Source organism: Macaca thibetana, chromosome 11 (genome assembly GCF_024542745.1).
Source record: "Macaca thibetana thibetana isolate TM-01 chromosome 11, ASM2454274v1, whole genome shotgun sequence".
Classification (NCBI taxonomy): Eukaryota; Metazoa; Chordata; class Mammalia; order Primates; family Cercopithecidae; genus Macaca; species Macaca thibetana.
The window spans coordinates 90946792-90960454 of record NC_065588.1 but is presented as its reverse complement, the minus strand read 5'-3'; the positions used below and the strand labels follow the sequence as shown (position 1 = coordinate 90960454).

The 13663-nt window shown below is 41.4% G+C and overlaps 1 protein-coding gene across 11 annotated transcripts in view; it reads left to right on the top strand.

Annotated features, from left to right (window-relative positions):
* Window positions 1–13663, top strand: part of TMCC3 (transmembrane and coiled-coil domain family 3) — a 308376-nt gene that overhangs the window by 263586 nt on the left and 31127 nt on the right. The window lies entirely within an intron of this gene.

Genomic DNA, 13663 nt, shown 5'->3' with positions numbered 1-13663 from the left:
ATCTTGGCTCACTGCAGCCTCGACCTCCCAGGCTCATCCTCTTGCCTCAGCCTTCCAAATAGCTGAAACTACAAGTGTGTGTGCCACCATGCCTGGCTAATTTTTTATTTTTTGGTAAAGACAGCATTTTGCCATGTTGCCCATGTTGATCTTGAACTCTGGGCTCATATGATCTACCAGCTGGGATTACGGGTGGGAGCCATTGTGCCTGGCCCATTTTAATTCTTGTAGCTCTGGTTTATTCCATTACACTGTACAAATAAACACAATGTGTGTGTGTATCCATTTTATCGTGTGTGTGTGTGTATATATATCTCCATTTTATTGCCCATAGGCTTTGGATTATTTGTGTGTTGTCTTTTGTTATTGCTTTTATTGTTTTTCTTTTGCAAGTGATGCTGCTGTGTATATTTTCAATGTGCTCCTAACAGGGGCACTTGATCCTCTAACCTACAAATGGAATTTCTGGGTCTCTAGAGGATCTGCGTGCTCAAATGCCAAACAGTTTTTAAGAATCAGTTAAATTCAAACACTGCAAGTATACCTTGCAGTCTGCTTTTAGCATTGCTTCATTTTAAAATGAATCCTAGAACCACTGAAAAAATTTTTAAAGTGAAAGTAATTCTATCCTGCTTTGTCTTATGAGAAACTGACTTTAACCTTAAGGAGATAACATTATTCCTTTTTTGTAGTTGTTGCTGTAGAAACGATTTTTGAAGGACAAAACCAAACTTTAAAACTTGAGGCTGGTCGTGGTCACTCATGCCTATAATACCAGCACTTTGGGAGGCCAAGGCAGGTGGATCACAAGGTCGAGAGATCGAGACCATCCTGGCCAACATGGTGACACCTCATCTCTACTAAAAACACAAAAAATTAGCCAGGCGTAGTGGCAGGCACCTGCAGTCCCAGCTACTTGGGAGGCTGAGGCAGGAGAATCAGTTGGACCCGGGAGGCGGAGTTTGCAGTGAGCTGAGATTGTACCACTGCACTCCAGCCTGGCAACAGAGTGAGACTCCGTCTCAAAAAAAAAAAAAAAAAAAAAAAAAAAAAAAAAAATTGAGAACCATTTGGGTGCACTGGCTCATGCTTGTAATCCCAGCTTTGGGAGGCCAAGACAGGTGGATTGCTTGAAACCCAGGAGTTCAAGACCAGCCTGGTCAACATGGCGAAACCTTGTCTCTATAAAAAAAAAAAAACAAAACTTAGCCGAACGTGATGGTGTGCACCTGTAGTGCCAGCTGCTCGGGAGGCTGAAGTAGGTGGATCAATTGAGCCCAGGGGGTCAAGGCTGCAGTGAGCTGTGATTGCACCACTGCACTCCAGTCTGGATGACAGAGCAAGACACTGTCTCAAAAAACAAACAAAAACACCAAACCTGAGAATCACAGGTGAAACAGTCTAGCCTCAGGAATCACATGAACTGTATGTAAACAGTCTCTAGATGAACTCTGTGACCCTTCAGTTGCCACAAATGGATATATAGTTGGCCCTCCACATCCATGGATTTCACATTCATGGATTCAACCAACCAGGGGTCAAAAATATTTAGGAAGAAAAATTGCATTGGTACTGAACACGTAGAGTGTTTTTTCTTGTCATTATTCCCTAAACAATATAGTATAACTATTTACATAGCATTTACATTGTATTAGGTATTATAAGTAATCTAGAGATGATTTAAAGTATACAGGAGGATATATGTAGATTATATGCAAATACTACACCGTTTTATATCAGGAACTTGAGCACTAACAGATTTTGGTATTTGCAGGAGGTCCTAGAACCAATCCCCCATGGATTCCAAGGAACAACTGTGTATATACGCCTATCATACACTGCCATGGTCTGCTCGTATGAGTATTCTCAGTGAAGAGTCTTTATGGGAAACATCATTGTCCATGAAATACAGATTCAAATCTGTGAGCCTTGGGCAACCCAGTTCTCAATAGAAATATTTCAGTGGCATTGGTCCCTTAAAAAGACAGTATTTTATGCAGTTATATAAGAAAGATGTAACATTAGTCTACAATATTGTAATGAGATTTTCACTTGAAAACTATGACTTGGCGATTCCAGCTTAGTCCCATAAAATTTGTTTTAGAACTGCCTTTTAAGCCATGGTTTCATTTCCTTGGGAAATGGGATTTAAAATTTCTCTTTTCAGTAAGGAGTTACTTTTCTGAAAGTAATTGCATAAACAAAATTCAGTTAGGGTGAGTCACAAAAATGCTTACTATCCTATAGATAATTTATTTTGCTACCGTTAGTAAAATCGTAGGTCCCTGGAGGAGACAAGGAAGCATCTTAAGTGTGCTAATGAAATTTTGCAGGTATTTCCATATTAGTCTCACTTTGAGATACAGGCACTGGGGACTTTTTAAAAAATATATGAAAATAAGGTGAATTATTCTCTCAAAAAGAGAATATAAAAGGTATCTGTGTCCCCAGATTCCCAGTCCTATTCCCGAGAGGTAACTACCATCCACAGTTCTTAAGACAGCTTCTAGAAATGTTCATACACATAGAGTATACAATTGTACACGTCTATCATAAATCCCTCCACCTCTCGTTTAAATAAGCACAGATGAGCATGCACAGTAGGCATAGCCCTGCGTCTTGCTTTTCTCTCTTAACAGTTTAGATTGAATAGCTTCCCTTGGTAGCCCATTCAGATCCATTTCCATTTTAGTGGCTGCATCATTTTCCATTGTAATAGAATTTTAAAAAGTGGTTCCCTATTGACGGATATCTATGCTGTTTGCAGAATTGGCAGCAGATGGGGTGGTTGGTGGTGGTGGTGGTAGTGGTAGGGGTGGCAGACTATCATTTTTTTAGAAGCAGCATAGAAGAATCAGAGAAGGAGGCAGCAGACTTGTAAATATTTTCATCTCCATTTCTGTTCTTTAAATCTCTTGAAAAAAAAATTTTTTTTGCCTGCCTTAAGGTGTTTTCAGAACTGTATGGAAGCCCCAAAAGGCTAGATGTGTTTTTCTTGCTAGCCCTTCTTTCCTTGTGGTGATCATGATGGTGAAGGAGATTATGATGTGTAACCAAAACACTGGGGAAGAGGAATGTATTTCCATTTGGTGGCTAAAGAAGGTTCCGATTCTCTTCTCTGCTACCTCCAGTGCAAATACATTCTATGGTAACAGGATTATTTGTTTTTAACCTGATTAGCAAGCCTTTCTAATAATAATCTGTTTAGACAGGGGAGTTTTCCTTATACAGAGTGTCTTGCTGCATAATATCCGTTCGAGGTGGTGTTTGCAAACCCTATGGAGTGCCTTTCCAAATACCCCTTTCCTTCCCTTTCTCCCTAGCTGGCAGAACCTGTTCCTGGAGTGGAGGCTGAAAATGTTATCTGCTGCCTCCCCAGCCTCCCTTGCAACTAGGGCATGGACATGGGACTCAGCCCTGGTCAAAGGGACCCCGGGGGAAATCTACTGAGGAGCTTCTGGAAAATGTTTTCCTTCCTAATAAAATATGAAAGAAGATAAGGATCCTCGTCTATAGCCGGAAACTGTCTACATGTCTACAAGAGAACTACAGTAGCTCTCTTGCCTCCATGTGAGGAGAAGCAGTGGCCTGAGGATAGTGTGAAAAAATGGAGAGAGATTGGGTCTTTGATATCTTTAAGCCGTTTAATTAGCCCTGCCCTCTGTTCTTACTTTAGGAGACCATAGATGTGCCCTTATTATTGAAACTGATTTTATTCAGTTACTGAAGTTATCTTACCTGTTATGTAATTTTACCCATAGGAAATAATATGAAAGTAGCAAAATGACTCAGTTAAGATAGTTGAGTGCCTGCTGTGTTCAAGAGACTATTAATATGAGGCTCTGGGGCTGCAAAAAAATCAAGTTTTTAAGAATATGAGGTCAGAGCAGCAGGAGTCCTAAGTAACCACTGATAACTGGATTTGGGGTGGTCAGAAGTGACTGTGTGGGAGAGGTGAAATTGAGCAGACTCTGAAGGAACCCCTAGGTTTTGGTAAATAGGAAGCTGGGGATGAGGATGCCTGGGGCTTTAGAAAGAACACAGGCTGTTGAATCACACCTGGGTTCAAACCCTGGCTTGCTACTCCCTAGTTTGTGACCTTGTCAATTCCTTGATTTCTTTTTTCTTTTTCTTTTTTTAATTTTTGAGACAAGAGTCTCACGCTGTCACCCAGGCTGGAGTGCAGTGGTGTGATCATAGTTCACTGCAACCTCGAACTCCTGGGCTCAAGGGATCTTCCTGCCTCAACCTCCTGTGTAGCTGAGACTACAGGTGCATGCCACCACACCCAGCGAATTTTTAAATTTTTTGTAGAGATTGGAGGGCATCAGGGGTGGTCTGGCTTAGTTGCCCAGGCTGGTCTCGATCTCCTGGGCTCAAGCCAGAGTGCTGGGATTACAGGTATAGGCCACAGTGCCCAGCCCAAATTCCTTGATATATTTGATACATTGAGCATAAATAACTAGCATAACTGAGGTGAGAACTAGAAATAAAATGTGTCAAACATCTGTCATGCTGATGTGCACGTAGAGGGACACAGTAGATGGTGGCGGTGGAAGGCGTGGTAAAGCCTCATGCATGTGGCATTCCTGAATAAAGGGTGAAGTGACTCCTGAATAAAGGGTCAAATGACCTTGGCATGATTTGCTTGAGCTGGACAGAGTTCACCTGGATGGCCCGCTAAGAGGCTGAGAGTACAGGATCTGGACAGAGACAGGTGTGAGTCAAGATAACGAAGACTTTGACTTCCGGCTTCAGGAGTTTAAACCTCATCCTGTAGCCAGCCTATGGTGGTGACTACTGAGAGGATCAACCTGGAGAGAGAGGAGTTAGATTGTTGCATGGTCCAGGTGTGCAGTGTGACAGATCTATACCAGGCAGGTGTCAGGTGTTGGAAGGAGCAGAAGGGTCTGATATTAGAGTATGTGGGAGGCAAGGGAGAGGTGAGATTGAATGGTGAGTCCCAAAGACTGAATAGCTGTCAGTTATGGAGTGTGAAATTCAGAACAGATGTATAAGACTTTCAGATCATCATATCCTAGGTGGGAACAAGAACAGTTGGAAAGATTTATTGACATTTTTGATGAAAGATGCTATATAAGTGGAAAATAATGATGTTACCCAAATCTGTTTGTCTTTTAATTATTGTCTAATTATGCTTGTCACTTTACCTCTGTTTGTATATAAAGTTTGATTCCTTTGAAAGATGTGTCCCTTAATAAAATGAACATACCCTTGCCTCCGATTAGATATTATTGAACCCTTTGAGTCAATCCTGTAATATGAAGTATATATTCACTGATTGTTCACTACATGTTTATCCAGGAAGAAAAGCAATCAAGCAAAGTGTTTCTCTGACACAGAGATTGTGGTACTTACAGATATATTTACAATGGCCTTATTAATAAAACATCAGTCATAACATTGAAAGCAATGAATGACATCAGAGTCATTAAAGTATAGAAATCAAATAAATTTTAGTTCACCAAGTTCAGGGTGATATCCTGAGCTGAATGAGAGACTTCATAATGTTCTCAGTTCATGAATTGTAAACAGATGGTCCCCTAACATTTCAAAATGCTAATTAAGGTAGGTGGACTGAGTCAGATTAATCAAGTGTACCATATTGTAAATACTGTTATGTAGTTAGCAATCCTTGGCATCTTATTAAGTTCACCTTCTTTCAGGCTGGGCACAGTGGCTCATGCCTGTAATCCCAGCACTTTGGGAGGCCGAGGTAGGCAGATCACTTGAAGTCAGGAGTTCAAGACCAATCTGGCCAACATGGTGAAACCCTGTCTGTTGCGGGAAGTCAGGGACCCCAAATGGAGGGACTGGCTGGAACTGTGGCAGAAGAACATAAATTGTGAAGATTTCATGGGCATTTATCAGTTCCCAAAATTAATACTTTTATAATTTCTTAGCCTGTCTTTACTGCAATCTCTGAACATAAATTGTGATGATTTCATGGACATTTATCACTTCTCTAATAATGCTCTTGTAATTTCTTATGCCTGTCTTTAATCTCTTAATCCCGTTATCTTCATAAGCTGAGAATGTATGTCACCTCAGGACCACTATTGTACAAATAGATTGTAAAACATGTGTTTGAACAATGTGAAATCAGTGCACCTTGAAAAAGAACAAAATAACAGCGATTTTCAGGGAACAAGGGAAGATAAACATAAGGTCTGACTGCCTGCAGGGTCGGGCAGAATAGAGCCATATTTTTCTTCTTGTACAGAGCCTATAAACAGACGTGCAAGTAAGAGGATATTGCTGAATTCTTTTCTGAGCAAGAAATACCCTGGGGAAGGAATGCATTCCTGGAGGGAGGTCTATAAATGGCCGTCCCGGGAATGTCTGTCTTATGCAGTTGAGATAAGGACTGAAATACACCCTGGTCTGCAGTACCCTCAGGCTTACTAGGATTGGGAAATTCCAGCCTGGTATATTTTGGTCAGACCAGTTCTCTGCTCTCAAACTCTGTTTCCTGTTAAGATGTTTATCAAGACAATACGTTCACAGCGGGACATAGACCCTCCTCAGTAATTCTAATTTTGCCTTTGCCTTGTGATCTTTATTGCCCTTTGAAGCATGTGATCTTTGTGACCTACTCCCTGTTCATACACCCCCTCCCCTTTTAAAATCCCTAATAAAAACCTGCTGGTTTTGCAGCTCAGGGTCATCACGGTCCTACCAATATGTGATGTCACTCCCGGAGGCCCAGCTGTAAAATATCTCTTTTTGTACTTTTTATTTCTCAGACCGGCCGATACTTAGGGAAAACAGAAAGAATCTATGTTGAAATATTGGGGGCTGGTTCCCCCAATACCCATCTCTACTAAAAATTCAAAAATTAGCCAGGTGTGGTGGTGTGTACCTATAGTCCCACATACTCAGGAGACTGAGACAGGAGAATCACTTGAACCTGGGAGGCAGAGGTTGCAGTGAGCTGAGATTGCCCCACTGCACTCCAGCCTGGGTGACAGAGCAAGATTGTCTTAAAAAAAAAAAGAATAAGAAAAAAGTTCACCTCCTTCCCCAAGGCAAAAGGAAGCCCCATGATTCTTAGGAAACTTGGCATGAGTAAAGCTTCTTGGGCATTTTACCCTTTGGGCATAAAATTCATGTTTCCAAATGATACTTCTGCACACCGGCAGTAGTTCCATAATAGGCTAAGAGCAGGTGTCCCTGAGTGAGAGTTCTCACAGTCTTGTTGCATTGTTAAGGCTCTAGGTCAGGTACAGACCCATGGTTTGGTTGATTGCAATTCCTAGTAAAGAGAAAAAGAGCATCTAGCTTTGACGCTTTCGAGACTGCCTTCTATCCACCCCCTACACACACACTTGTTTGTTTGTTTGTTATTTCTGTTACTAAACTCATTTGGATTTTTTTTTCCACATATAATTGTAGTCATAGTTAGTACCTGGTTCAATGGAGTAGATAGGTGTAACCGTGGTACTTTCCTGCATTCAGGAGAATCTGGGATATCTTCATAAGTATGGCTTAGAGTGAGGGGAATGTGATTTGCTGTGTACATTGAGGGATTTCTCTTTTCAGTCCATAACAGACAGAAGGCATTGCACTCTTCAGGAAATCATCTTTAAGTCCTGCCATTTTGTTCATCATAGGTGAAAACTTTGCTCTTCTTTAGCCCCCTGATGGAAAGTACCAAGGCTGTGATAATAATTGGAGTTCAATTAGTATTGAGCCTGTAGAGGAGAGATGAGTGGAGATGGAATAAATTATGAATCATGTATTTATGAGGCAAAGTGCCTGATTTTCCGTATGTAATGAACAGTGTTCTTTTAGGTAAGAACTCAGCTATCCTTGGCTTCAAATGATGCTTAAAAAAAAAAAAGTCCAAATTACATGAACCCAGCAACCCAGACAGAGGCTCACTTAATGTTGGTATGCAACAAGTGTATATGCATGTCATGACCAATTACACAGATTCATGAATGAACCATTCTTATGTGACATGAACTAAATCCAAAATCTCTCTATACAGTATCGTCACAGTGCTATATTTTTAAAAATTAATAAGAACCTAAACAGTATCTGTATTTAAGATAAAGCTCCTTTTCTTTTTTGATATTCCAAAGTCTCTGTTTCTCAGTATTTTATTTTCATGATTATAAAAACGCCACCTGCTTTAAAATCCCTGGCTTCCCCTTGTCTGCCTGGTCAGGTGTCGAGCCTCGCATGGCTTGCAGAGCCTGTTGCAGGTTGTCTGTGTTCTTCTGAGCCTTGTGCCTCCTCCCTTTAGGAATGTTTGCCATGCACCTCTTTTTTGCCCCAGTCCTCAATCATACCTTGATTTAGAATGACCCATTTAGCCATTCTCAATTTTAGATACTCCAACTTTTAGTTTCCTAAGTACATATTCTAGTTTTTCCTTCTGCAGATACAGTGTGCTCCTTGCTAGGCGCTCAGCAGATTTTTGAGCCACCTCTAAGCCAATTATCACCTTCTCAGAAGCTTCTCAATGAAGCCCCCTGCTTACTTATTTCCTCCCCTTGGTTCCTATAGTACTCGTTACTTTTTTTTTTTTTAAATGAAGTCTCACTCTGTCACCTAGGCTGAAGTGCAGTGGCACAATCATGGCCCTGCAGCCTCAACCTCTTAGGTTCAAGAAATCCTCCCACCTCAGCCTCTCAAGTAGCTAGGACCACAGACACTACCACACGCAGCCTTTTTTTTTTTTTTTTTTTTTTTTTTTTTTTTTTTTTTTTGTAGAGATGGGGTCTCACTATTTTGCCCTAGCTGGTCTCAAACTGCTGGACTCAAGCAGTCCTCCTGCCTCAGCCTCCCAGAGTGCTGGGATTACAGGTGTAAGCCACTGTGCCTGGCCTTGTTACATTTTTTAATTCTGTATGCCTCCCTGCCCCAACAGTGACCTCTTAGGGCAGAGCTTATCATATTTCTCTGACTCCAGTTCTTTCAACACCCTACTTAGTTCACAAAAGATGCCCAGAAAAACATTTTCAAGTAGCAATTCTGTGTTTTAGGGGGCTTGGTTTGCAACCTCAGTTAATCAGTTCCATTAGCTATCATAAAGACAATTTGGTCTAAGTAAGTAAGCCTTAATTGTACTTTGTGTGCTTTTAGTTAAATTCAGCCTCATTGAGAAACATTGGCTTTCTAAATGACTATTATGTAATAAAACGAGGCATTAGCAATCTGGATCAACATGGTATTAGGATTTTGCTGCATTTTGCAGAATTCTAAATTGCATATTTTTGTATCTAAATCTTATGTATTCAGTTAAACCACAGATATTAATGCCTTGCTAGTACACCATGTGGATTTATGCTCTTTTTCAATGGCTCTTTTATATTCTAAAAACAAATATTTATGAGACAGTGTCATGAAAGTTTGGGAAACTTTAAAAATGTTAAAGAGCTGACAAAATGCATTACAGGTTGACATGCTAATGAAATTTAAGGGTTATTTTTCCTGCTAGAATTGAGCAATACTGTACATTAACATTTATCCATTGTGTATTTATAATGTTGTAGGTGCTATAAAGATAGTTTTGACAGCTCCTGCGTTTTTGTTAAGTTTTTTTGCATCCTATATTTTACTTTTTTGAAGTTTCACTTATAGTAAAGTATATACATCTTAAATGTACAGTTGGATAATTGTTAACTGTGTATATGCCCCGAGTAACTGCCACCTGGATCAATGTTATCGGCGCCCCACTGCTCCCTGGTGCCACCTCCTGGTAAATCATTCTCCCTACCCCTACTTCCCCGCAAAGGGTAACCACCCTTCTCACCTCTGTCGCACGCTGATCATACAGCATCACATTTTTGTGTGTGGCTTCTTTCATTAAGTGTTACACACATGAGATTTGTCTGGGTTGTTTGTTAAACAGTTGTTCATTCCTTTTGTTGCATATAGTTTTTAACGACTTGTTGCTTAAATTTTATTTTGGTAAATAAGATTCATTATAAAGGGCCAGGCAGGATGGCTCATGCCTATAATTCCAGCATTTTGGGAGACCAAGATGGGCAGATCACATGAGGCCAGGAGTTCAAGACTACCCTGGCCAAGATGGCAAAACCTTATCTCTACTAAAAACACAAAAATTAGCCAGTCTTGGTGTTGCACGTCTGTAATCCCAGCTACTCAGGAAGCTGAAGCATGAGAATCACTTGAGCCTTGGAGGCGGAAGTTGCGGTGAACTGAGATCGCACCACTGCACTCTAGCCTGGGTGACACAGCAAGACTCTGTCTCAAAAAAATAAAAAATAAGATTCATTATAAAGAATAATATTCAGTTTGTGTTAGTTGGTCTGTGCTAATAATTTTATTAAGAAGACTATTGGCATTTTGCTTGTGGTTTGCCAGCCTTACAGACCTAGTAGTAACAGAACTGCTGCATATAAGAGCTGCAAGGCCCTTAGAGTTTGCAAAGTTCAGCCACTTTGCTTCTTCACGAGGACCTAAGGTTAATTTGATCCCAGGTGCCCCGAGTGATCGAGTTCAGTTGTCTTCTTGAGGTCGCTGTTGCTGTGTCACAATTCAAACTTGATTAGGTGGATGTCCGTAGTTAACAGGAAAGCAATCTTGGAAATTTAGAAATCCACCTGGGCATGGTGGTGCCTGCCTGTAGCCTCAGTTACCTGGGATGCAGAGGAAGGAAGATCACTTGAGTCCAGGAGTTGGAAGCCAGCCTGGGCAACAGAGCAAGACCTTGTCTCTAAAAGAAATTAAAAGAAAGAAGAAAATGTAGAAATCTCTAATTAGCAAGACTTGGAGTTTCAGTTATCTACAAATTTCATTCACTCATCTAGAATACTTCCCTTAGTGTCAATTAAATGAGGTGTTACTGACTGTTCATGGAACTTCATCTTTTATTAAAACCTATTCCTTTTGGGAGGCCGAGACGGGCGGATCACGAGGTCAGGAGATCGAGACCATCCTGGCTAACACGGTGAAACCCCGTCTCTACTAAAAATACAAAAAACTAGCCGGGCGAGGTGGCGGGCGCCTGTAGTCCCAGCTACTCAGGAGGCTGAGGCAGGAGAATGGCGCAAACCCGGGAGGCGGAGCTTGCAGTGAGCTGAGATCCGGCCACTGCACTCCAGCCCGGGCTACAGAGCAAGACTCCATCTCAAAAAAATAAAATAAAATAAAACCTATTCTTAAAAGGAAGGGGAAAATGTAACCAGTGCACATGTTTGCTATGGCACTTTCAGTTTTAGCGCACTGTCTTGAACTTTTGATGTTCCTAGATTTAGTTCTTTTAAAGCCCTGTGAAAACCACAAGGATTGTTCTCAGTATAGGAGGTCTTAGGGTAAGTTCTGAATCTGTGATCTCTGCAAGTGAAAGACCAATCCCTAATCTTATACCTTTCTGCTAAGGTCGTAATGATTCACAGGAAGTTTCATAGAAAGGATTTTGAAGGAGAGATTAGTAGACTCAGCAATGGAACATTAAATCCTTTATTGGCCAGGAAGTAACCACAGAACATTCTTCAGAATGTTAGAGACTTCCTTAAGTATGATTAACAAACATAGGGACAAGTGGCTTGTCTTTTTTCTAATTATAAAGCACTGTTTTTCAAACAGGATTATGGTCATGAAATAAATTTGATGAGTACCAACTATCACTTTATATACTTATATGGAAAAGCAGAAGGAACATCACAGCAAATAGTCATCTACCTTACCCAGATTCAACAATTTAAAATGTTATTTTCTTTGTGTGTGTTTGTAACCTGTTAAAAGTAAGTGATATGCAGACATCAGGGTACTTTGTTTCTTTTTTCTTTTCTTTATTTTATTTTTTATTTTTTGAGATCGGGTCTCACTCCATCACCCAGGATGGAGTGCAGAGGCATAATCTTGGTTCACTGCAACCTCTGCCTCCCAGGTTCAAGTGATTCTCCTGCCTCAGCCTCCCCAATTAGCTGGGATTACAGGCACGCACCACCATGCTCAGCCAATTTTTTAGGAGAGGTGGGGTTAGCCAGGCTGGTCTCGAACTTCTGACCTCATGTGATCCACCCACCTTGGCCCCCCACAGTGTTGGGATTACAGCATGAGCTACTGCACGCAGCCTTCTTTTTTGTTTTTTGAGACAGAGCCTCGCTCTGTTGCCCAGGCTGGAGTGTAGTGAGTATAGTGGCGCGATCTTGGCTCACTGCAGTCTCCGCCTCCCAGGTTCAAGTGATTCTCATGCCTCAGCACCCCCCTGAGTAACTGAGATTATAGGCATCTACCATCAAGCCCAGCTAATTTTTGTATTTTTAGTAGAGATGGGCTATCACCATGTTGGCCAGGCTGGTCTCGAACGCCTGGCCTCAAGTGATCTGCCCGCCTCAGCCTCCCAAAGTGCTGGGATTACAGGCATGAGCCACCAAGTCCAGCCAGGGCACTTTGTTTCTAACATGTATCTGCAAACAAGGACTATTTCTACATAACAAAATTAACAAAAGTAATTATAATTTCTAATATCCAGTTGTCCAGAAAATTAGGTAACTGTAAATACAGTTACATTGTGTGTAGTAAAGATAAGTAGTATTTTACGAAACTTGTGTTTTAATTAGGTGTGTGCATGTATACATGCACATACATGTGTATGTATATATTGGTAAACATGTATTTCTTTCTTGGACATCTCATTCAGAATTTGTTACGGCATAGAGAAATTGGTTTCGTATATAGGTATTTGCTGCTCAGTGATACTGTGCATTCTGTGCTGAGTGTCGTATGGCACCGAAGAAAGTGAATGCTTTCAGTAACTAGTAAAAAACCCAGCAAAGATGATAAAACAAGGAGGGACCCACCTAACAGTATACATAAGAGCCAGAATGGATCAGGAAGGAGAAGAAGTCCTTTGGAAGGGCCTCATGGAAGAGATCTTGAAAGAATGGTAGGATTTGGATATGACAGAGGCCTTGAGATGCTGTGTCCAGAAGGGAATGGTGTAAGTATTGAGGTGAAACAAAGTCCAGAAATGTGTTCATGTACCATAGTGCTGAGATCTGTTTGGTGGATGGTGACGGAAGGAGGAAGACATTGGAAGTTGAATAGGAAAAATTTACTCAGGGCTTAAGTACCAGCAAGGGGAGGAATCCAATCTCCTTATTGAAGGAAGAATCATTGAACATCTTAAGCAGTGTTTTAATGTGATGGAAGTGGGAGTTTAGAAGATCAGTGTAATGACTTCCTATAGACTAGATGGAAGGAATAGAACACTGAAAACAAGGAAACTCGGTTAAACTGTTGCCCTTGCTATAGGTGAGATAGGAAATGAGTATATGGATTAAGATAGATGGCCCTGCCGGGCGCGGTGGCTCACGCCTGTAATCCCAGCACTTTGGGAGGCCGAGGCGGGCGGATCACGAGGTCAGGAGATCGAGACCATCTTGGCTAACACGGTGAAACCCCGTCTCTACTAAAAAATACAAAAAACTAGCCGGGCGAGGTGGTGAGTGCCTGTAGTCCCAGCTACTCGGGAGGCTGAGGCAGGCGAATGGCGTGAACCCGGGAGGCGGAGCTTGCAGTGAGCTGAGATCCGGCCACTGCACTCCAGCCTGGGCGACAGAGCGAGACTCCATCTCAAAAAAAAAAAAAAAAAAAAAGGTAGATGGCCCTGAGGATAGCAAGGAAGGGTCAATCTAGAGAGAAACTACCACACCAAAAA